Genomic DNA, 24,981 nt, shown 5'->3' with positions numbered 1-24,981 from the left:
GCTTTCTCCATCATCCTCCTCTTTCTTCTTGCATTACGGCTCGGCAAGAGCTCAAGATCTCCATCCGCAGATGGCTGAGCTGATACAATACTCACTTCCTTTGCCCTCTGTGCATTCTTTTCCAGTGAACCAGTCGACATACTTTTTTCAAAACGTTTTATTTTGGATATGTTCAAACATAGGGAAGCAATAGAGAGAATAGAATAAAACCTTTGTCAACTTGTTCTTCACCAGACAGATGCTGTTTCCAAGGGTATCATCAATGGTCTCTCTTCTGCATGGCGAGGATGAAGGTGACAGCACTGGCTCCAGTTCTTACACTTTGTTCACACTTATTTTTATACTCTTGGCTTTGGGACTGTGCCTTGTATCTTGGCCACTTTATCTTGACAGTAGGAGCAACTGCTCCAGTGCAGAGACTCACAAAAATTCTCTCTCTCTCACCTTTTGCACAGTGCAGATGGAGGTCATTTCTGTGGAGGCTAATAAACGAGGGACCTCTAACTATCTGCTTCCATGCCTGTGTGCTAAGTCGCTTCAATCACGTCCAATTCTTTGTGACTCCATGGACTGTAGCCCACCAGACTCCTCCATTCACAGGATTTTCCAGGCTAGAATACTAGAGTGGGTTGCCATGCCCTTCGCCAGGGTATCTTCCGCACCGAGGTATCAACCCCTGTCTCTTATGTCTCTTGTATTGGCAAGCAGGTTCTTTACCACTGGCACCACCTCGGAAGCCCAGATATTTGTTTAGGGGCCCAAATTTAATTTATGCTTTTACCCTAATTTTTAAGTCACTTTTTGATCTAAAGGTTTAATTCTTCTAACAGAAACTAAAATCATGTTTTGCTGATTGTGTTATTAAAAACTGAAGGAAGAAGGGTAATGAAAGGTCACCCAGCCAGGGTTCTTCCAGTTGTTAATCTGAATTTTTCCATCATCAATAACTCAGGTTTAAGAATCTTGGGTTTTATTCCGAACAAAGCATTCCAGCAATTTTTGGTAATCAGAAAGTGATGATATAAATGGATACTAAAATGAGATATATAAGATGCTCCTTTCCTGAGCGTAAGAGATTTTTACATCTGTATCCAAGTATGATATCAAAGGGTGAAAGCTACACCTCTTTGAGAAAAGTAGTATTTGGAAGTACACTTTGGGATAACTGACTTCAATGTTTTTCATAATCATCTAACGGTTTTACAATAGGATATGAGCTTTATTTCATGATGGTGAGAACGAATGCCATGTCTTGGGTGAGGATAACAAAATTCAAGATGTTCCCATGGAGAGAAAATTTCATTACAACTAGGGAAAAAAGAGAAAATGTTGTTATGTAAATAATAGGAAAGGTAAAGATTTCAGAGATTATTCTTTATATATTTAAGTTAAAACAGCCTCAATGTACACACAAAGAAGCAATCAAAAGAAGAGGAAAATCCTTATGTCCACCTGTAATTGTTGTCTCTACTTTGATTATCTCAGACTCGCTACCGACAGCATGTTCTCTTTTACCATACTTCTCCATCGTGGCAGCAGACTTTCTTTCTGTGATTTTAGTACACTTCTGCTGCTGCCTCTGGATGAGAGTGACACTATGAGAGCCCAGAGATTTTGTGAGTTTCTTTGTCTGGGGAGAGAATAAAAGAGCAGGTTGAAAATGTTTGGGGTCAGAATCACTTTTTAAAAATTTTGTGATGATATTCAAACACTAAGAAGAAAAAAGAAATGAAAACATACTGTTTCTGCTGAGTGGGGATAGTTCATGTCTTGTTGACAAACAAGTCTAGCATTCTTACAGAGCTTAGACTCTGGAAACAGCAAGGTGGTATCTCAAGACAGATCATAAGTGAGTCTCCTAAATGTATTGGCCTATTATCTTTTGCAAGGTTCTCTTCTTTCCTAATAAACAGTGATAGTCAGCTAACTACCCTTTTTTTCCCTCTAACCAAGGAAATTAAGCAGCCGACGGATAACCAATAACAAGGTTGGTAATGTAGGACACTATGAATTATCAAAAAATAATCTACCTAATGAATTTATTTACTAAGAAGAAACAAAATCACAGACCTAAAGAACAAACGCATGATTGGGGAGGGGATAAGGAAGGGTAGAGAGATAGTTAGGGAGTTCATGATTGACATGTACACAGCTCAGTTCAGTCACTCGGTCGTGTCTGACTCTTTATGACCCCATGGACCACAGCTCGCCAGGCCTCCCTGTTCATCACCAACTCCCAGAGTTTACCCAAACTCATGTCCATTGAGTTGGTGATGCCATCAACCATCTCATCCTCTGTCGTCCCCTTCTCCTCCACCTTCAATCGTTCCCAGCATCAGGGTCTTTTCAAATAAGTCAGCTCTTCGCATCAGGTGGCCAAAGTATTGGAGTTTCAGCTTCAACATCAGACCTTCCAATGAACACCCAGGACTGATCTCCTTTAGGATGGACTGGTTGGATCTCCTTGCTGTCCAGGGGACTCTCAAGAGTCTTCTCCCACACCACAGTTCAAAAGCATCAATTCTTCGGCACTCAGCTGTCTTTATAGTTCAAATCTTATATCCATACATGACCACTGGAAAAAACATAGCCTTAACTAGATGGACCTTTGTTGGCAAAGTAATGTCTCTGCTTTTTAATATGCTGACTAGGTTGGTCATAACTTTCCTTCCAAGGAGTAAGCGTCCTTTAATTTCATGGCTGCAGTCACCATCTGCAGTGATTTTGGAGCCCAAAAAATAAAGTCAGCCACTGTTTCCCCATCTATTTCCCATGAAGTGATGGGACCAGATGCCATGATCTTGGTTTTCTGAATGTTGAGCTTTAAGCCAACTTTTTCACTCTCCTCTTTCACTTTCATCAAGAGGCTCTTTAGTTCTTCTTCACTTTCTGCCATAAGGGTGGTATTACCTGCATATCTGAGGTTATTGATATTTCTCCTGGCAATCTTGATCCCAGCTTGTGCTTCCTCCAGCCCAGCATTTCTCATGATGTACTCTGCATATAAGTTAAATAAGCAGGGTGACAATATACAGCCTTAATGTACTCCTTTTCCTATTTGGAACCAGTCTGTTGTTCCATGTCCAGTTCTAACTGTTGCTTCCTGACCTGCATGCAGGTTTCTCAGGAGGCAGGTCAGGTGGTCTGGTATTCCCATCTCTTTCAGAATTTTCCACAGTTTACTGTGATCCACACAGTCAAAAGCTTTGGCATAGTCAATAAAGCAGAAATAGATGTTTTTCTGGAACTCTCTTGCTTTTTCGATGATCCAGCAGATGTTGGCAATTTGATCTCTGATTCCTCTGCCTTTTCTAAAACCAGCTTGAACATCTGGAAGTTCACAGTATTGTATAAAATGGATAACCAACAAGGACCTATCTTATAGCACAGGGAAGTAACTATATTCAGTATCCTGTGATAAACCAGAATGGAAAAGATGAAAAAGAATGTGTGTATGTATAAATGAATCACTTTGCTGTACATTTAAAACTAACACAACATTGTTAATCAACTACACACCAATATAAAATAAAGAGAAAAGAACATATTACAATTTTCCATAAAAAGTTATTGATATCTACCTTTTACTAAACTAGGGAAGCACCTAAATACTTTTAGAAAGTTTTTCATCACAAAGTTTTCAAATCTTTAAAAATTATTTTGGCACTTAAAGGGTGTAGCCTGTATATGTGTGTGTGTGTGTGTTTGTGTATGTGTGTGTATCTTAAGTGGAACACATCATTCCCCGAAGTGCAGGATAAGCAAGGGATTTTCTGTAATTTTTGGAAGGGTTTTACCATAGTGCTCTCAGCCATATTTTCAGGCCTGAGATAAGGAGGCAATTCCGTGAATGTTAAGTCAGAAAGCCAAGGAGAAGGCAAGAACCAAATACACCAGCTGCGGCTTCTGTAAAACCAGTAGTACTTGACCTGGTGTCAACAGTTATGGACATTGAAGGCTACTGTCCTCCTGAGTTGCCCTGACTTTTCCCGGTCAATGACAGAGAGAAGTACAGCCCTGCGTCCCTCCCTGCAGTCGGGCCGGGCAGCCACGCTGCTCGCCTGCTGGCGCTTCACTACCTGGTTCCCTGCCACCTGGAGCCCGGGGGTGTGGCAGCTGGAGTTTTTTCTATAGCAGGTGCAGTGGGTAACAAAAAGGCAAGTCAGGGGTGCAAGGCCGGGGCCTCTGTTGTTCCGGGAACTAAGTCTGTGCTGCTCTGGAGGCTGCATAAAGACTCTTGTGGATGGACTACTTTTCAATGTGTTATCCGTAATTACCTGTCCGGAACCCTATGGTGATTAGAGCTCACTTAGACCACACACTCCCTTTAGCACTCTGGCCCCATCAGCCTTGAAAGGACAGCGTTATCCTTCCGCGCATTGGATTGGGCTGCACCTGCCTGAGGCTGACAGCAGCTCAGCTCCATCTTGGCTGTATCCCTTGTGCCAGGAACCTCGGGCAATAGACAGGGATTTGGCAAAACTCCTGGCAAATGGACGGCACCCCAGTGAGCTCTGTGTGTAGCGTTTCTTGGCATTGCCAGGCACATCCGCTGCTGCCTTCTCCCGGAAACAAGGGCCATTGCGGGGCAGATTTTAAATGAAAAGCAGAGAAAAGTAAAAAGAAACCGAAGTCCAGAACTTACTAGAGGGTTTTCCAGAACTTTTGCTTTACATCTTGTGTCCCCTTCCCTTACTCTCTCCGACTTAGCCAAGGCAGAAAACCAATCCATGGCCTTATCGACTGATATCATTAGCCAGAGGTTAGGGACCCACCGACCTCTCTGAAGCCCTGCCTTCTCTCTGCTGGTATATTATCCCTCTAAGATTTTTGCCTGTGCTCTCTCTCTATAGCCTTTGATATGGTAATGATCTAGCACAAGAAAAGGCTTTTTTTTTTTTTATGAGTACTTAAGGAATTAAAGGTAAAAGAGAGGTGCAGGATGTTAAGAAGGATGGCAGTTTGTCATTAAAAAATAAATAAGTATACCCCTTGGAATAAAAAAAAGAAAGGAAGGAAGATAAAGGGAGCCAAAGTGGCAGGACAGGCGGGTGTCTCCGCAGAGGCAGGAGCCGGGGTTCCTAACAGACTGGCTCAGGGCGCCTTAACGTGGCGCACGTGCTCCCTCCGGCCCCTCATTGATTTCCCTCTGCCCTCCGCAGACCTGGCTGCCGTTAAGCCTTGTGTCCTCCACGTGATGCTGAGCCGAATCAGATTTTCCTTTTAGTTGTTCGATCAAATTTTCCTTCCTAGAGCTTCGAAGGCACACTTGGGAACATCTCCTAATTGCCTCCCCGCACTGAACTGCTGATACCTTTATTGGATTGGCATAGGGTTTCAGAGGACTGTGTTTAACATGCAGTGAGCCGCAGTAATGCAAACAGCCCCAGTGTTTAAACAAGCATCCATTAGGCCAGGAAACAAGGCGGTGCCAACCCATTTGGTGCGCTGTAGTGCTGGCAGCTTGAGGTGCGCGGGGTGGCGGGGGGCGTCCGAGTGGGAGAGGGGAAGGGGGACAAATCGCAATGTCAGAAAAACAGCAGATTCTGCGCGGAAGAGGGGATGGAGGGAGGGGGAGAGAACTGTTGTAGCTGGGGACATGTGCAAAACTCATTAATATCTCATTATGTTAGAATTGCAATCTCCCCGCAGATAGGCGTTAACATGTGCAGTGCCAGAGGAAGGGCTTTGGGAAAGCAGCTAACCGCCCACCCCCTCCTTTTTTGCAAGCCCGAGCAAGCTCTCCACGCTTGTTTTGCACTGAGGGAGTGGTGGTGTTGAATTTGTGAGGGAAGGCTGTGAGCAAACCCCAAAGGAGCGATAGAGAACGATGATGCAGTAGAGTGAAGTGAGAGGGAGAACTGGATAGTTTGTAAATAACAAAGTGACCCGCCTTGCAAGGTCCTGCGGGCTAGTGATGGAAAGGGAGGGGCGTTGACCGGAAGCCTGGAAAGGAAGACCTGGGTCTTCAGTAGGAGCTGTCCCAGAGCCTAGGTGTGAGGAATGGTAGATAGACGAGCTCCAAATTGAGACCCTCCCAGAGGAGGTGGCACTTGCTCTGCGACTTTGCCCAGTGCTCCCTGGGATCAACTAGGACAGCATAAGGCAGAGAGGAGAGAGGAGACAGAGGGGGAATAAAGAGAAGAAATAGGGCAGGGGGATTCAGCCCGTGGGATCTGGGAGGCTACATTCTCAGCTGCTGAAGGAAGAAATGACAACCCACTCCAGTATGCTTATCTGGGAAATCCCATGGACAGAGGATTCTGGCGGGCTGCAGTCCATAGGGTCACAAGACCTAGCCTCTAAAGTACCACCATCATTCTCAGCTGCAGCCATCTGCTCGTTTTGGTATGGGTGGGGCAAAGAGAAGGTGACAAAGCAGGTAGAAAGAAGATTGGAGGGGGGAGGCTTTCTTTGTTCAGATCTGACCTAGCTGGGCCCAAACCCATCCAGGCTTCAACCCAGGGATTAAATCCCAGTATGCTAGGCTCTGTAACCCTGGCCCAAACTGAACCCTGCCCCTCTGCAGTAACCCCAGGGGCTCCAGCAGCCAGACAGCTGCCTCATGGGAGGACAAGTTGGAGCCACGTTCTGTAGAAACTACAACTTTCCCGCCGACACTTAGTCCTATTCTGTTAAAGGATCAGGTGTTTCTCTCAGCCCTGAACCTATATGTGTCCTCTGTCCAGAAGTGAAAGGTGGTGACTGCCACTCTAGCAAAGACTTACACAACAGAATGGACCAAAATACAACCATGTGTGGGTTTTGTATCACTAGGGCCGCTCAAAGTAATTCATGTTCCCGTCCTTTGAAAATATCCCATTTCTGCCTTTTTGTTTTGCTTTGCTCTTATTTCTACCTTAGAAGTTTCTTTCTGCAAACATCTGCCATTCAGGTTCTGTTTCTAGTATAAGTGGACACAGGCACACCCAGAGGTCCACAGGGATGTCGCCCACGTGGACATTCTGGAAACAGTGAGCAGATGAAGGAGCACATGACCTGGATGGATGTCCTGTGAAGTGACAGGGCCGGCTTTCAAGTATGGTTTGGGAAGAACTTTATGGTCACACTTCATTCTGGCTTAACACAATATTTCATAAAAGTATGGATTATCCACTAATTTACCAAAAGATGAAAGAGTTAATTTCATCATTGAAAGCTGTTTGTGTTCCTTTTGGAAGAAAGAAAAAACAAAACCACAGTCCTGTTGACCATTAGTTTGTTATGTACTTTGGTGCCCATGATGAACATTTAAAAATAAATGTATTTGATCATCACAACCAGGTTTATTTAAGTTAGAAATACAGTTATGGCTACAAATGTTGCTGAGGAACATTAAGCAAGGCTTTTTATGGTGTGGCCTCTGTAGTAAAAATAGTCAAATTCAGACTCTTGTGTATTAAAATCTATTATTCTTTCGACTACACAGCTTTGACAAACCAAGCAAGAGTCATAAGAATAAAGCTCAGAAACAGTTCAACTGCTATAAATTTCATAGCCAAATGTAAGGAAAAAATATGCCTTATGCTGTTTACATGTTGACTTCCCCAAACTTGATTCCATTAAAAAAATAAATAAAACAGGACGAAAAATGAATTGTTACGAACAGCAGATGAGACTTCTAGACTTAACTTCTGTGTGTAAGCATGGCGGGTCCCTGTCACGGGGTGTGTAGCATTCCACAAGGTCGTGCCTGTTTTTATCTGGGCTACTTCTCCCCCTCTATTGTTTTCAGTGGTGGGAGCAAAACCCACACGGATTTGTGCTCTTCACACTGTCATTTCTCAATATCTAAACTCCTCTATCTCAGATTCCTTTGCTTCCCTTTCAGGAAGAAAGAGAATGGAAGTTAAGTGTCATCTAAACTTTCTACCTAACCAAAAAATTATGACATCCAAATTGCCCATTTGAGGAGAAAAGGAGAATGATACAGCAGAATTACAGCTCAAAGGAAAATGGGATTTCACTTTCTGTTAACAAGAAAAAGTGAATTCCTGGCTCCTTTCAGGCTTTTGCCTCGAATAAAAGCTTAAAGTGAAATATCAGAAAATCAAGGATGAGATGGGACTTAGAGAGATCTTTCCTTTCCATCCCCCTTCTTCAATAGAGACCATATCTAAATCATCCCAGATGGCTGTTCTATTTTTAAAGATCTCCAGAAAAGGAGATTCTACCACCTCCTCAGTAACCCATTCCAGCATTTCTTGCTCCTCTCAGCCAGAATAGTTTTTCCTGAGAGCCCAAGGAGGAAGAAAAAACATGCTATCCTAGGTTTAGGGACTTGGGTTGTTTCTCTCTAGGATTGTACCCCTCAGCGGACACTCCATAGCATGGATAATGTCTGTCTTCAGTGAAAAAGATTATTTTTTCTAATCTTTGACTTTATATTTGTGAGCTTCATTGGGGGGCCATGGAAAATTATTTGAGGACCTGCTGTGTACACAACCCTGTCCCAGGTAAGAGGATGAACAGCAAAGAAGCATATTTGTTTTAGTCTAATAAAACAAGGTCACACTCAGCCTCAGAGCCAACCATCTGTACTGAACAGACTTGTTCATACAGTCACTCACCCATGCCTTCATTCTTTCATTCTGAAAGTACTTACTGACCTCAACCATGGGCCAGTCCCTGTGCTAGACACTGGGCACAGACACATCAGTCAACAACATGGACTAGGTCCTTATGCTCAGTGAGCTGCACTGAGATGGGGGAAGAATACCAAGCCAAAAGGAAGAAGAAGGATGGCAATAAGTTGTGATAAGAGGTATAAAGGAAATAAAACAGTAGTATGCTCAAGTGTAGGCGGTGTGCGGCTAACTGAGACACAGTGGCCAGGGACAGCCTTTCTGAGTTGATACTTGCGCTGGGACCTGAAGGATGAGCAAGATCTGGGAGGAGGAGCTTCAAGGTGGAGAGGAAGCAGGTATAGATGCAGAGGAGGAGAAGAGCAGGAGGAGAAGCCTGTGTGGCCAGAGCACACGTGGAGAAGGGACGCTGGCCTGACATGAGCTTGGAGGCACCAGGTCATCTAGCACCTTCCAGGTCATGACCCTGAGCATGACTTTAAGAGAAAGAGAATCTATAGAAGGACTTTAGACAGCAAGACCAACCTAGACAGCATATTAAAAAACAGAGACATTAATTTGCCAACAAAGGTCCGTCTAGTCAAGGCTATGGTTTTTCCAATGGTCATGTATGGATGTGAGAGTTGGACTATAAAGAAAGCTGAGCACCGAAGAATTGATGCTTTTGAACTGTGGTGTCGGAGAAGACTCTTGAGAGTCCCTTGGACTGCAAGGAGATCCAACAAGTCCATCCTAAAGGAGATCAGTCCTGGGTGTTCATTGGAAAGACTGATGTTGAAGCTGAAACTCCAATACTTTGGCCACCTGATGTGAAGAGCTGACTCATTTGAAAGACCCTGATGCTGGGAAAGATTGAGGGCAGGAGGAGAAGGGGACTACAGAGGATGAGATGGTTGGATGGCATCACCGACTCAGTGGACATGAGTTTGGGTAAACTCCGGGCATTGATGATGGACAGGGAGGCCTGGTGTGCTGCGATTCATGGGGTCGTAAAGAGTCAGACACAACTGAATGACTGAACTGAACTGAACTGAGGCAGTAAGACATCCTCTGAGTAGTTTTAAACTATTCCTCTAGTTGCTTGTGGCAAACACACTGGAAAGATCATAGGTGGGAAGCAAGGTTACAGTTAGGCAGAGAGCCCAAGAGTCCCAGGGAAAAGGCTGGTGGGGGTAGGGCATACTCAGACAAGGAGATAGATGGGCAAGGTTTTGCTGAAAACACAGACACAGCATTCTGGGCACAGTTTTACCCCATTTTAAGGCAACAAAATACATAGAAATTAAAAGTTTTAAAAAAGAGTGATTATCCTCCTTATAAAATGATTCACCATAAAGATCTATTATATGAAGTAAGGGAACATGTGTATGCAACTTTGACTATAAATTTTAATAAGAGATATAAAATCTCAATAGATCATGTCACATCACAACTCGGTGTTGTTTTTGCTTTGACTCCGTCTCTTCATTCTTTCTGGAGTTATTTCTCCACTGATCTCCAGTAGCATACTGGGCACCTACCGACCTGGGGAGTTCATCTTTCAGTGTCCTATCTTTTTGCCTTTTCATACTGTTCATGGATGTAAACCTCAAGTTTAAAAAATTGGCAGTATTCATATTGTGGAATCTTGGTTCTGTCATCTATAATTGTATATTTGTGTTATCTTTATACTTGATAACAGCATTGAACAGGGTGTTAAGGGACACCCACTTGGAAATCCCCACCCGGTTACTATGAAGTCCTTAATGGAAGAGGAAAGTTACAAGAAGTCTTCAAGTGGCCTTGTTGAATACATTGCCTCATTTGGCGTATATAGTCATCTTCTGAACTAGAGAATATTAACCCTGTCTTATGAGGACAGTGAAACTAAAGTGAAGGACAATCATAAAAAAAAAAATAAAGAAAATTATAAAGATCCAAGTGAAGGCAGTGCCAGTATAGTGTGAGTTTTTACTGCTGCAGTGATGAACCGTGATTGATGAGCAGATTTGGTTTCCTGGGAAACGTGTTCTTGTGTTGGTGCCCTTGCAGTGATGTTCCTGGAGAGTGGTCGTCAATGTGATTGGCCATTCCTGTGACCCGTGTGGGTGTTGTGCCAGCTGTTGCTGACACTATTCTTTTCTAGGATCAGACAGCGTTGGGTTAGTGGCTGGTATGTATCTATACCTGTGCAGCTCAGACAGCTGAAGAGCTGTTCTGAGAACATCTGAAAGAGATACAGCCCTTTTTGGAAATCCCGTTTCAGATAGTATGTCCTTATGTACCAGGCAACCACTGCAGAGAGAGAGCGGTTCCAAAGATGCCTCCCCTCTCTTCCTGTCTCTTTCAGAGCCACGCTCTTTTCAGAATAATTTGGAAATGAGAAACACATTCCAATCACAAGTGGAGAAGCATGGAATGGAAAAGCACAGACTTTAGAATTCAAACCTCGACTCCCTCCCGTGAGCTGTGTGACCTTGGCAATCTATTTAATCTCCCTGAGCCCTAGTTTCCTCATTTGTAGAAATGATATGTATTACCTTGCAGGGTGGGTGGGGGAATGAAGAGATTTTGGATTTGCCTGGCATAGGAGGGTATACCTGGTGAACGGTGGCTATTTGCTGGTAACTTTGAGGAAAGTTTCAGTTGTTGGGGCTGTCTGGGTAACAGTTGGCTCAGCAATACCATCAGGTTTATCCTGGTTTGGACCTGGATCCCTGGGCCATTCCAGAGGAATTCCTGTCCCTGTCAACACCCCTCATCACCACCAAAATTTTGCTTAAGATAAAGAGGAAGTCAGAGTGTATCCACCATAAGCTTATCCTGCATGAGAGGTAACATGTGACAGGAGGATTCAGAGGATTCCCCAGTACTACTTAGTCCCCAAACTCACAAGGGTATATGTCTTGGTACTTTGGGTGCACACACACACACACACACATCAGAGAGATGAAACAGTATGTGAATTTAGCGTTAGCAGACCTCAGAGGAAGTTCACATGGATATTTCTGAGAGAATCCTTGGTTCCACAGTCACAAAAGCAGAACTAAATACTGGGTAGGGCTAATACTGCTTATACGAGTGCTAGCAGACTCAATCTAAAAGTCGAGTTTAAATATAGAGATGGGGCTAGCTAACCTCATCATTCTGTGAGTCATTAGATGTAGACTAGACTGGTCATCTCCCTTTGCTAATAAGGAAACAGGTTTAATTAACTGAAGGAAATTAACTTAAAATAATTTTGCAGCATGAGTCTGTTTCCAGAGAGGGGGCTGAATTCTTCCCTTTGCTGATGCACATACAGCAGTCAATTCAAGAGGCTGTGTTGGCATGCTGTTGCTGCCGATTGACAAATGTAGTATTTTCCTGATTAAGCTCTCAAGCCTTTCTCCTTGTTCCTTGAACAACTGAGCACAGAGTAATAAACTATCCAGAATGATTTTGCTACATGGGAGTCGTTTGCTTGTCTTTGTAATATGGGAGTCAAATTCCTGTTCTCAGTAAATATAAGCCTCCCAATTGACTTAAGGTAATTGAATGATTTTAGATTTATTGTGTATATACTTTTCTCTGCAGCCTCTGAATCTAAGCAGGCATAAAACCACATCAGAAAAATCTGAGTTTGGATGTGGGCTTATCTGAGTTAAAACCAAAATATGTAGAAGCTGGGTTATCAGTTCCAGACTTGGGTGAATTTGTCTGTGAAACCTCATGCTTCCAGTGGAGCTGAAGGTAATGTCTTTCTTCAGATGTAATTCTGGGGGCAATTCTGCAAAGGACAAGGAGAGAAAGATGCTTTTGAGTCTATGCCAGTTTGTTTTGTTTTCCTTTTTAGCTCATTCTTACACTGTGTATGATTTTCTTTCCCCATTAGTTTTGAATTTCTCTCATTTAGTTCCAGATGTTTGTCGTGGTCGGGTCTGGTACAGTTTGCTTAGCTGTTTGACTGTGTTCTTTCCTCTCCCTCCCCTTCATTCAAAAGAGGTCTAAGCTCACAGAGTAGCTCTATTTCTAGAGAGACCTGCCACCTTCACAGGATTTACTGTGGTCATTTTCTTTTTTTCCCCCCCTCTCCCCACCATGTGGTTCTTTGTGAATTAAAATCAAGGTTCCTGAAGCTGGAGCTGGAGGTAGGAACAGGGCATGGGAAGCCTGGCCACATTGTAATGAATAATAATAATGACTGTCTCCCTGTGTTGTGAGTTCTTCCAGACCAATCATGTCCTATTTATCTCTGTATCCCCAGCTTCTCATGTAGGGCCCAGTGCATAAATAATGCTCAGTGAGTGTGTGTTGAAGGAACAAACTAATTTTTGCAAATGCCTTTACAATTTATAAAGATATTTCATATAGCAACATGGGGTGATTGTTTTCAAGACTTCAACAAGAACCATTTCCTCCCTCATTTCATTAGGACTGTGAAATTGCTTTGGAATTTTGGAACAGTGATACTTTTACTGTGGGCTTTTCATGAAAGCCAAAGCATATAATTGCTTTTTTTTTTTTTTTTAACGCAAGGGGCCATAGAAGGGAGGGAGAGAGGAAGGAAAGTTTGTTAACTGGATACGTTGCTTGTCAAGAAATTTAGATACTGAGTTCTCTCTGGATTTTTTTCTCTGTAACTACAGTTTACAGCTCTTTTCTTCCTTTTTTACTGGGATGTAAGTGAATTTTAACAAAAGCAAGAGGTATGTTTTCAAGAGAAAAGGACAGGCAGGCAGCAGGGGAAAGACTTTATTTTTATGACTTACGTCTTAACTTGGCAAACACTCAATATTATCCAGCTCAACCAAATAATGCACATTGCTTCCACATCAGCCATTTCTGAGCTCTCCTTCCAGGGTGTAGCAGCATGACTCTTAGGACATTGGAAGGATCTCGACTCTTGTCTTGTGCTGCAGAAAATGGCAGTGGTGACCCCATACCCCTCCTCTCTCACAACCACTGTACATCCGCCTCCGGCAGAGACTCACCCAGGATTCATAACCAAGCAGCTTTTTCTTTTTCTTAAATTGAAGTATAATTGATTTACGATGTTGTGTTAATTTCTGCTATTCAGTTATTCATATTCAGTTATACATATACATATATATTCCCTTTTTTATATTTTTTTCATCGTGGTTTATCATAAGATACTGAATATAGTTCCCTGTGCTATACAGTAGGAGCTTGTTGTTTACCTCTTCTATATATAAAATAGTTTGTATGTGTATCTGATGGTCAATTCCAGCACAAGCTGGAAATCAAGATTGCCGGGAGAAATATCAATAACGTCAGATACCCAGATGACACCACCCTTATGGCAGAAAGTGAAGAGGAACTAAAGTGGCTCTTGCTGAAAGTGAAAGAGGAGAGTGAAAAAACTGGCTTAAAACTCAACATTCAAAAAACTGAGATCATGGCATCCGGTCCCATTGCGTCATGGCAAATAGATGGGGAAGCAATGGAAACAGTGACAGACTGTATTTTCTTGGGCTCCAAAATCACTGCAGATGTTGTCTGCAGCCATGAAATTAAAAAACACTTGCTCCTTGGAAAAAAATCTATAACCTAGACAGCAAATTAAAAAGTAGAGACATTACTTTGCTGACACAGGTCCATCTAGTCAAAGCTATGGTTTTTCCAGTAGTCATGTATGGATGTAAGAGTTAGACCATAAAGAAAGCTGAGCACCAAAGAATTGATGCTCATTTTGAACTGTGGTGTTAGAGAAGACTCTTGAGAGTCCCTTGGACTGCAAGGAGATCCAACCAGTCCCTCCTAAAGGAAATCAGTCCTGAATATTCACTGGAAGGACTGATGCTGAATCTGAAGCTCTAGTACTTTGGCCAAGTGAGGGAAAGAACTGACTCATTGGAAAAGACCCTGATGCTGGGAAAGATTGAAGGCAGGAGGAGAAGGGGACGGCAGAGGATGAGATGGTTGGATGGCATCACTAATTCAATGGACGTGAGCTTGAGCAAGCTCCAGGACTGGTGATGGACAGGGAAGCCTTGCGTGCTGCAGTCCATGGAGTTGCAAAGAGTTGGACACAACTGAGCGACTGAACTGAACTGTATCTGCTAACCCCAACCTCCCACACCATCCCTCCCCCTTGGCAACCGAAAGTCTGCTGTCTTATGTCCATGAGTCTGTTTCTGTTTTATAGATCATTCATTTGTGTCTTATTTTAGATATCACATATAAGTGATATCATATAGTATTTGTCTTTCTCTTCCTGACTTACTTCACTAAGTATAATAATCTCTAGTTGCAACCATGTTGCTGCAAATGGCATTATTTCATTCTTTTTTATGGCCAAGTAGTGTTCCATTGTGTATATATATACCACATCATCTTTATCCATTCATCTGTCCATGGATATTTAGGTTGTTTCCATGCGTTGCCTACTGTGAACATAGGAGTGCCTGTATCTGTTTGAATTATAGTTTTGTCTGGATATGTGTGTGCTCAGTCGTGTCTGACTCTTTGTGATCCCATGGACTGTAGCCCACCAGGCTCCTCTGTCTATGGAATTTTCCAGGCAAGAAAACTGGAGTGGGTTGCCATTTCCTCCTCCAGGGGATCTTCCCAACCCAGGGATCGAACTGTGTCTCTTGTATCTCTTGCATTGGCAGGCAGATTCTTTACCACTCACCACCTGGATGTCAGTTCAGTCACTCAGTTGTGTGTGACTCTTTGCAACCCCATGGACTGCAGCACATCAGCCTTCCCTGTCCATCACCAATGCCCAGAGCTTGCTCAAACTCATGTCCATCGAATCAGTGATGCCATCCAACCATCTCGTCCTCTGTCATCCCCTTCTCCTGCCTCCAGTCTTTCCCAGCATCAGGGTCTTTTCCAATGAATCAGTTCTTCATATCAGGTGGCCAAATTATCAGAGCTTCTGAAGCTTCAACATCCGTCCTTCCAATGAATATTCAGGACTGATTTCCTTTAGGATGGACTGGTTGGATCTCCTTGCAGTCCAAGGGACTCTCAAGAGTCTTTTCCAACACCACAGTTCAAAAGCATCAATTCTTCAGTGCTCAGCTTTCTTTATGGTCCAACTCTCACATCCATACATGACTACTGGAAAAATCATAGCTTTGACTAGATGGACCTTTGTCAGCAAAGTAATGTCTCTACTTTTTAATCTGCTCTGTAGGTTGGTTATAGTTTTTCTTCCAAGGATCAAGCATCTTATAACTTTATGGCTGCAGACACCATCTGCAGTGATTTTGGAGCCCAAGAAAATAAAGTCTGAATTTATCCACCTGTATATATCAGGCAGCTTTTTGTTAAATGACTTAATCTCTAGACACTCATCACCTAATGCTGACTTTTTCCATAAAACTCAAGTGTAAAAGTAGGAATATAATTGTATTACTATTTCCCCAAAATCACTGAAATCATTCCCCGAAATCATGGACACTTAAAGTCCAAAGTCAGCAAAAGTAGACAAACTTAAGAATTTCAGAAAGTGGGTTTTTACAGGTGAAGCTAGCGCCATAGTCAGACTAATAACCCAGAAAAAAATTCAGGAGTCAGAAGTAAGTGAATTAAACCCAGAACAATGTCCAGGTAATGACAGTCCCAAAGCATTGTTTGCACACTAGTCCACATGTTTCTGCTCTGAGATTTCTTTCCTCCCTTGGTTCTTAAAAGCACACAGTTTATGCGCATGTGCCGTTTGTTCTTGTGAAACAAGAAGAAAATCTTTTAGCAAGTACTATGATTCAAAATATAGGTTACATTGACTGATAACCTGTCTTATCACAGTATATCAGGAAGCATATTGCTGGTAGGTTGGATGCACAGTAATTTGTAAATACTTATTTTGGCCTTGGCATGGGATGACCTTGGCCTATTGCAGATTCATACCCTGCAGCTGTATTAGTTCCTAGGGCTACCATAATGAAGCACTACAGACCAGGTGGCTTAAAACACCAGAGATTTATTGTCTCACAGCCCCAGAGACTGGAAGTCCAAAATCAAGGTGTCAGCAGAGCCCTGCTCCCTCTGAGACTCTGCTTGGAATCTTTCCTTTGCCATTTCCTAGCCTGTCATGGTTTACTAGCATTCTTCAGCACTCCCTGACTTGCAGCTACATAGCTCCTTTCTCTGCCTCTGTCATCACCTGGCATTCTCTCTGTGCGTCTCCATGCTGTCAGATCTTCATCTTCTTACAAGAATGACGCCACGCATGTTGGATTAGGAGCCCAGTCTATTCCAGCGTGACTTCATTTTAATGAATTATCTATAACTCGCTTTCCAAATAGCGTTGCATTCTAAGGTCCTGTGGGTAGGACTTTAGCACATCTTTTATGGGGAAGCACAATTATGTCCTGTAACAGTCCTGGCTGTACTTTTGCCTCAGAGATCTGGGAATGTTCCCCTGTTTTTCTCTTACTTATTTAAATTTTTTAGTAAAATATAGTTGGTTTACAGAGTTTCAAGTGTACAGAAAAGTTATTGAGATATATATATATATATATAATTTTTTAGATTCTTGTCCATTATAGGTTATTACAAGATATTGAATATATTTCCCTTTGCTATATAGTACATTTTTGTTGCTTACCTGTTTTATATATAATAATGTGAATCTCCCAAATTATCCTAATTTATCCCTACTTCCTCCCTTCACCTTTGATAATCATCACTTTATTTTCTATGTCTATGAGTCAATTGCTGTTTTGTAAGTAAGCTAATTTGTATCATTTTTTAGATTCCACATATAAACAATATTGTATGATATTTCTTTTTATGTCTGGTTTACTTCACTTAGTATGATAATCTCTAGGTCCACCTATGTCGCTGCAAATGACGTTATTTTGTTCTCTTTTATGACTGAGTAGTATTCCATTGCGTGTGTGTGTGTGTGTGTGTGTGTGTGTGTGTGTGTATGCGCATGTGTGCTAAGTTGCTTTAGTCGTGTCTGATTCTTTGCAACCCTATGGACTGTGGCCCTCCAGGCTCCTCTGTCCATGGGATTCTCTAAGCAAGAATACTGGAGTGGGTTGCCATGCCCTCCTCCAGGAGATCTTCCCAACCCAGGGATCAAACCCATGTCTCCTGCAGCTCCTGCACTGCAGGTGGATTCTTTACCACGGAGTCAACAGGGAAGTATATATGTATATAGGCTTGTCTTCAAGCGGCCTTGTCCACCTGCCCCACCCCATACATACACACACACATACACACACTTCTGTCCCAACATACCTCTTCCCCATATTTGCCTTTAGAGCCATCTTTCAGTGGCTCTGATGTGCCATTCTTCATTGGTTCAAAAGCAAATATCTCAATGGGAATGTGAAATAGTATAGCTCTATGTGAAACAGTGTGGCAGTTCCCCAAAAAATTAAAAATAGGACTACTGTATGATCCAACAATTCCATTTCTGGCTATTTACCCAAAGGAACTAAAAGCAAGATCTTGATACGTTTATGAACCCATCTTCATAACAGTACTATTCACAGTAGCCAAAAGATGGAAACAACCTAAATGCCCTTGGGCAGATGAGTGAGATATATATATATATGAATATTATTCAGTCTTAAAAAGGAAAGAAATTCTGACACAAGCTATAGTGTGGATGAACTTTGAAAGTATTTTACTAAATGAAATAGTCCAGTCACACACAAAAAACCCAAATACACTATGATTCTACTTATGTGAGGTATTTAGAAGAAATTAGTAGAGACGGAAAGAAGAATGGTGCTCGCCAGGGCCTGAGGAGGTGGGATGATAAGAGGTTATGGTTTAATGGGTATAGAGTGTCAGTTTTGCAGGTGGAAAGAGTTCTGGAGATGGATGGTGAAGATGATTGTACAAGATGAATGTACTTAATACCACTGAACTGTACACTTAAAAATGGTTAAAATGGTAAACTTTCTATTATGGATATTTTACCACAATTATACATTTCCTACACAATTTTTCATGTGTCCCTCCTATCTTTTTTTTAAAAAAATTATTTATTTATTTTAATTGGAGGCTAATGACTTTGCAATATTGTAGTGGTTTTTGCCATACGTTGACACGAATCAGCCACAGGTTGTCCCTCCTATCTTAATGTCCACCTCTCCTGCTCTCTGATTTTTTCCTTCATCTTTGAAACCATTCAGGCCTTCCCTTTCCTGAAAAACCTTTACTTCACCTCCTGGCATATAAGCCATGATGCCTTTTCTCTCCTGCTTTTCTAAATGATATTTTATCTATAGAAGAGTCCATGCCAGCATCTCCATTCTGCATCATTTGCTTCTCTTACTGACCCAAAACCTGGTATTCATTCGCAGCAGAATTCTAGAACTTTGCTGTCCAACAGAGTTGTTGCTAGTTGCATGCAGCGATTTTAAATTTAACTAAAATGAATGAAATGTGTTGGTACCTTAGTAGGACTAGCCACATTTCCAGTACTGAATAGCCACATACAGCCCAATATTGGAAAATGTAGATACAGTATTGGAAATGTAGATACAATATTGGAAAATGTAGATACAACATTGGAAAATGTAGATACAGAACATCTTCATCACCTCAGTAAGTTCTGTTGAACAGATAGCCCTGTTCTTGATGTGGACCATTTTTTTAAAAGTCTTTATTGAATTTGTTACAATATTGGTTCTGTTTTATGTTTTTGTTTCTTGGTCACAAGGCATGTGGGATCTTAGTTCCCCGACCAGGGATCGAACCTACACCCCCTGTAGTGGAAGACTAAGTCTTAACCACTGGACCACCAGGGAAGTCCCAGACAACATTGTTCTTAAATAAGGATTCTCAAATCAGGAGAAGCACTTGTTTCGGGGAGTGGGACAGGCGGGTTATAACACAGATTCTGGCCCCACCTCTCGCGTTTCTGATTCAGAAGTCTGGAGACCTGACCGAGAGTGCATTTCTGAGTTCCTTGGTGATATTGATGCTGCCAGGCGTCCTAGAGGAACCCTCTCTTAGATCCCCACTGAATTACCCTGATACTAAGATAGTGGACTCTTAGTTCTCATTTCAGAGCTGCAACTGGCATGACAAATCTGACCACAAATTGTTCTTCTTTGCTTTGTCCTACTTTCTTGATGATGTTTTATTTTAGTCTCTCACTGATATTGTTTGTCTCTTTGTTGACTTCTCTCATCTAATTAAGAGGACCCGTCTCCAACCATGTGTTCACCTCCTCTGGGAATTTTTACTCTCACACTGTGTAGGCCACCTCAGATGTATGGGTGGCTGATTCTCGAATAAACATCACCTTATCTCTAAGACCGTATCTTCAGGTTTGTGGGATAACTGGATCTGGATGTTTAATTCCTCTGGGACACCCTGATATTAGAAACAAAGCTTCTGTATCTCTACCCTCTCTGGCCCATAAGCTAAGCTTCTACGGTCTCTGATAATCGTTGCCATGCATTTCTTTAAGTAATATAAGAATGCTTGCATGAAAAGCTCCTTAGAAATGTCAAGTATTATGTGTACCTGTTCATTAAATATTCTTGCAGTTGGAGAAGTCACTGTTGTGTGCTGAGTAATTTCCTTAATGCCTTTCCTCCTGGTGACCAACTGTTTTATAGACCTAATCTGCTTAATCCTTTCTATGAGGTATAGCAGGGGTCATGCACGAATATGCCCACTTTCAAATTTAGAAATTAAGGTGCAGAAGAGTTTCAAAGAGAGTCCAGAGGCACCAGGCTGGTGATGCCTCTGCCCAGGAACTGCAGTTCATGTGCATGACTCCCATGCTGAGCCCCCTATTCCCCTGCAAAGCCCCCAACTCTTTTGCAAAGCCCCCAACTTCCATGCAAAGCTTCAACTATTAGAGAACACTAACCCTCAGGGTTTTGAACATAAAAAGAAATTGCTAAGTTTGATTCAACGTGTACTTCACATAATGCATTTCTGTGACACTTCATAGTAATGAGATAATTACCATGGGTACAGTATTAGAGTATACACATTCTGATAAGTTACAGCTGTAAGAAATCAGTAATGGCCATTAATCATTCCATGTTCATTCTTTTCGAGGCTCAGACTAAACGGTAAGCTGCAGAGTTCCAACAAATCTAAGACGAATTTTATAGTCATCATTTCTGCCATGTAGATGAGGCGTTGATGGGCACAATAGACTCTCCCTGATTTAAACTAATTTGGGCAAACTGCTGCCCAAATTGAGAAAAATCTGAATTGAAATATAGCAGTAAATATATACTACCTGTGAGATAGTTGAAAGTAACAACTGCAATCCAAACTAGACCATCAAACGGTTAAAAAATGAGGATCTTCAGGAACTACCTTAATTAATATATGGGAAGGAATCATAGTACCTGTATCAAGGACTCAAGTCCTTGAGTCCATGAAACCTATTTCTGTCTTAAGTAAGTTAAGCATTTCCCCTTATAATCATTATTATACCTATTCGTTTACATAGTAGGCTTTTCTTTCTTTTTTTTTTTTACATCAGGATAAACATCAGGTTGGCCCTTTGCCAAATTACAGCTAAAGGCAAAATCAGCGGGAATTAAATTAATGAAGTTTTACTACACAGTGTAGAAACAGTGATCGATGCAAACTTTTTCATTCTTTCAAATTTAGGAATTAGTTGCATATTTTAGAAAAGAACCACAAGGTTGAGAGGAAACCTGAAATGTCAGTTGGTTCATCATTCAGCCATATCCAAGCTGACCTAGAGATTTTAAAATTCTAGGCTCTTGGATCTGTAAAGGATTTTGGAGATTACTTTGTCCAGGAGAAAACAGAGGATGAGAATAGATACCTGACCTCCATAGAACACACAGCCTGGTCATGAGAGAATTAATTCCAGAACCCAGTGCCTGTGACTCTAACCTTGTGATTATTAGACTCACACCCATCTGCATCTTCTAGGCGACGCACAATGATCCACACACAGCAAAGCTGGACAGCTCCTACCTATACCCTGGTGGAGTATCCAGCTAACCAGCAGGCACATTTAGACTCTTCAGGTAACCAGAATGGAAACATCACTGTTGTCTACATCAGACAGATGCTAAGCATAACAGGAACGGTCTCCCAAAGTATCCATTAGATACTAAGAGCAAAAGGAAAATGTGCAGCCAGCTCTGAATTTCTGCATCTTTCCTGTCTTCTACACCAAGCTCAGCACCTGACACCAAGCAGACCATCAGAAAGTGAGAAATTCTTTTAAATGAACCATGTGATTTACACCCTTGGGTTTCTGGTTTTTTAAAAAAGATCTTGGTGATTAGGATTTAGTTTAATTTTTCTGTCCGATTTACTAAAGCTGGGAAACCTTTGCAGAAGGGTGTAGTGCCTTCCTGCTCTCTGCCTTAAAATGAAGCTCTTAGTTACTCAGTAACTACCTGCCAAATACAGCTACCTTTCTGAGTTACCAGTGCCTTCCAGGGTGATTTTGAAATGAGTCATTGATTTGAATCCAGAGTCCAAACAGAGCTGGGACAAGCCTTGGCAATCAGGTACTCCAGCCCCCTCCTTTTATAATTGAGGAAACGGAGGTCAGGAAAGGTTAAGTCACTGTGGCCTGATCACATAATTAAGTTTGTTTATTTGCTGTGCTTTAGGGAAATCTGTAAAACGCCACGTGCATAGTTTTGCTTTTCAACTTCCTGACATTTTCAGTTGTGTGCACTCAGGGTATTTCTAAAATACTGATAAGCATGTGAATGCAAATCTCATTTAGTGAAATCTGGCAATGTGGGCAGTCTTCAGTGAAATCTATTACTCTACCTTGCTTGATACTTTTTTGTTCAGCTCTTTTTGATTTGTGGTGTTTGATTAGACAAAAGGTAACAAAATATTCATTGCAGTAAAAAAAAAGATCCTCCTTTCTTTTATATCCATATAACTTCAAAATAGCCCCAAAGTCATCATCTGTTGTTACCAAAAAAATTTACTTCAGAACTGAAACCGAGGTAAAAAAAATTCTGTCCCAGGGGAGTTTTAGAGAGCCATAACCATGCAAAAGTACGTAGTAACAGAAAATATTATGCAAACTTCACTGTGGCATTATAATGGAAACTGCATCAATAATGAAAACTGCATCAATAGTATCTGGATGGCTAGATAAGAAAGATAAAACCATTGAAATACATACTTTTGACTGTGCACTGTTACAGCACATTTACAACGCACCACAATTTGAACAGAAAGTTGACAAACTCTGAATTTGTTACAAGCAAAGTAATTTATAGCACGGGGCTGGAGCAGGAATTCTGACTATCATTCCTTGTGCTTTCTCTGAATAGGTTATGGTCCTTGTCTCTTGGTGCCTCGATATTCCCTCCGTGTGTCTCTATGAAGTCAGATAAATTATCAATGTAAGGTAACATTTACTAAGCTTCAGGGAACAGCTGGTCATTATTCAGTTCAGTTCAGTTCAGTCACTCAGTTGTGTCCGACTCTTTGCATGCCAGGCCTCCCTGTCCATCACCAACTCCCGGAGTTTACCCAAACTCATGTCCATTGAGTTGGTGATGCCATCCAGCTTTCTTCACCGTCCAACTCTCACATCCATACATGACTACTGGAAAAACCATAGCCTTGACTAGATGGACCTTTGTTGGTAAAGTAATGTCTCTGCTTTTAAATATGCTATCTAGGTTGGTCATAACTTTCCTTCCAAGGAGTAAGCATCTTTTAATTTCATGGCTGCAGTCACCATCTGCAGTGATTTTGGAGCCCCAAAAAATAAAGCCTGACACTGTTTCCACTGTTTCCCCATCTATTTCCCATGAAGTGATGGGACCAGATGCCATGATCTTAGTTTTCTGAATGTTGAGCTTTAAGCCAACTTTTTCACTCTCCTCTTTCACTTTCACCAAGAGGTTCTTTAGTTCCTCTTCACTTTCTGCCATAAGGGTGGTGTCTTCTGCATATCTGAGGTTATTGATATTTCTCCTGGCAATCTTGATTCCAGCTTGTGCTTCCTCCAGCCCAGCGTTTCTCATGATGTACTCTGCATAGAAGTTAAATAAGCAGGGTGACAACATACAGCCTTGACGTATTCCTTGTCCTGTTTGGAACCAGTCTGTTGTTCCATGTCCAGTTCTAACTGTTGCTTCCTGACCTGCATACAGATCTCTCAAGAGACAGGTCAGATGGTCTGGTATGCCCATCTCTTTAAGAGTTTTCCACAGTTTATGGTGATCCACACAGTCAAAGGCTTTGGCATAGTCAATAAAGCAGAAATAGATGTTTTTCTGGAACTCTCTTGCTTTTTCAATGATCCAGTGGATGTTGGCAATTTGATCTCTGGTTCCTCTGCCTTTTCTAAAACCAGCTTTAACATCTGGAAGGTCACGGTTCACATATTGCTGAAGCCTGGCTTGGAGAATTTTGAGCATTACTTTACTAGCGTGTGAGATGAGTACAATTGTGCAGTAGTTTGAGCATTCTTTGGCATTGCCTTTCTTTGGGATTGGTATGAAAACTGACCTTTTCCAGTTCTGTGACCACTGCTGAGGTTTCTAAATCATGACAGGCTACTTCCGAGGCTTTGCTTGGAGTCAGTCATCTCTGAGGGCTTCCCTGGTAGCTCAGCTGGTAAAAATATCAGCCTACAATGCAGGAGACCCTGGTTCAATTCCTGTATCAAGAAGATCCCCTGGAGAAGGAATAGGCTACCCACTCCAGTTTTCTTGGGTTTCCCTGGTGGCCCAGATGATAAAGAATCTGCCTGCAGTGCAGGAGATCTGGGTTCAATCCCTGGGTTGGGGAGATCCCCTGGAGAAGGGCATGGCAACCCACTCCAGTATTCTTGCCTGGAGAATCCCATGGACAGAGGAGCCTGGCAGGCTACAGTCCGTGGGGTTGCAAAGAGTTGGAGATGACTGAACGACTAAGCACAGCACAATTATCTCTGACTACGCTTCTTTGCTAATAGTTCAGGGGCTAATATGAAGTCTCTTTTGAATTTGAGATTAAAATTGGGAGACAAACACTTTTTGAAAAAACATAGTGTTCAGCTCTGTACCAAATAGAATTGTTGAGGTTCTTGCTTCAAGACCAAGTGTGTGCTCTATTGGGTGACTTTAGCCATTGGCATAATCAGACATGCAGGGAATAATATTGGATCCTGTTATGGGCTGCAAAGGTGCCTTCTCTCAAAATTCATATGTTGAAGCCTTGGGATGGGACTGTATTTGGAGATAGAGCCTAATAAGAGGTGACAAATTTCAAATGAGGCTGTTAGGATAGGCCTTCATTCAATCTAACGAAGGTGTCCTTCTAAGAAGAGAAAATTTAGACACACAGAAAGACCCCAGGGATGCACACAAACAGGAGGAGAGGCCATGTGAGGACATAAAGATAGCCACCTGCAAGCCAAGGAGAGAGGTCTTGGAAGAAACCCAGCCTGCCAGTTCCTTCCTCTTGGACTTCCAGAACTGTGAGACAATACATTTCTGCTGTTTAAGGCTCCCAGTCTGTG

At 42.0% G+C, this 24,981-nt stretch overlaps 1 protein-coding gene and 1 long non-coding RNA gene across 2 annotated transcripts in view; both read left to right on the top strand.

The window, feature by feature from the left end:
- Window positions 1-24,981, top strand: part of MAML3 (mastermind like transcriptional coactivator 3) — a 451,114-nt gene that overhangs the window by 230,465 nt on the left and 195,668 nt on the right. The window lies entirely within an intron of this gene.
- LOC145526040 (uncharacterized) lies at window positions 1,311-10,491 on the top strand. Its single transcript, XR_014068640.1, has 2 exons — window positions 1,311-2,129; window positions 9,544-10,491. It is a non-coding gene; the product is annotated as an uncharacterized LOC145526040 (long non-coding RNA).

The sequence above is a fragment of the Giraffa tippelskirchi genome, chromosome 11 (genome assembly GCF_054371585.1).
Source record: "Giraffa tippelskirchi isolate mGirTip1 chromosome 11, T2T-mGirTip1v1.2.pri, whole genome shotgun sequence".
In the NCBI taxonomy this organism is placed as follows: domain Eukaryota; kingdom Metazoa; phylum Chordata; class Mammalia; order Artiodactyla; family Giraffidae; genus Giraffa; species Giraffa tippelskirchi.
The sequence above is the reverse complement of the archived record's forward strand: the minus strand, read 5'-3'. Positions and strand labels throughout refer to the sequence as shown.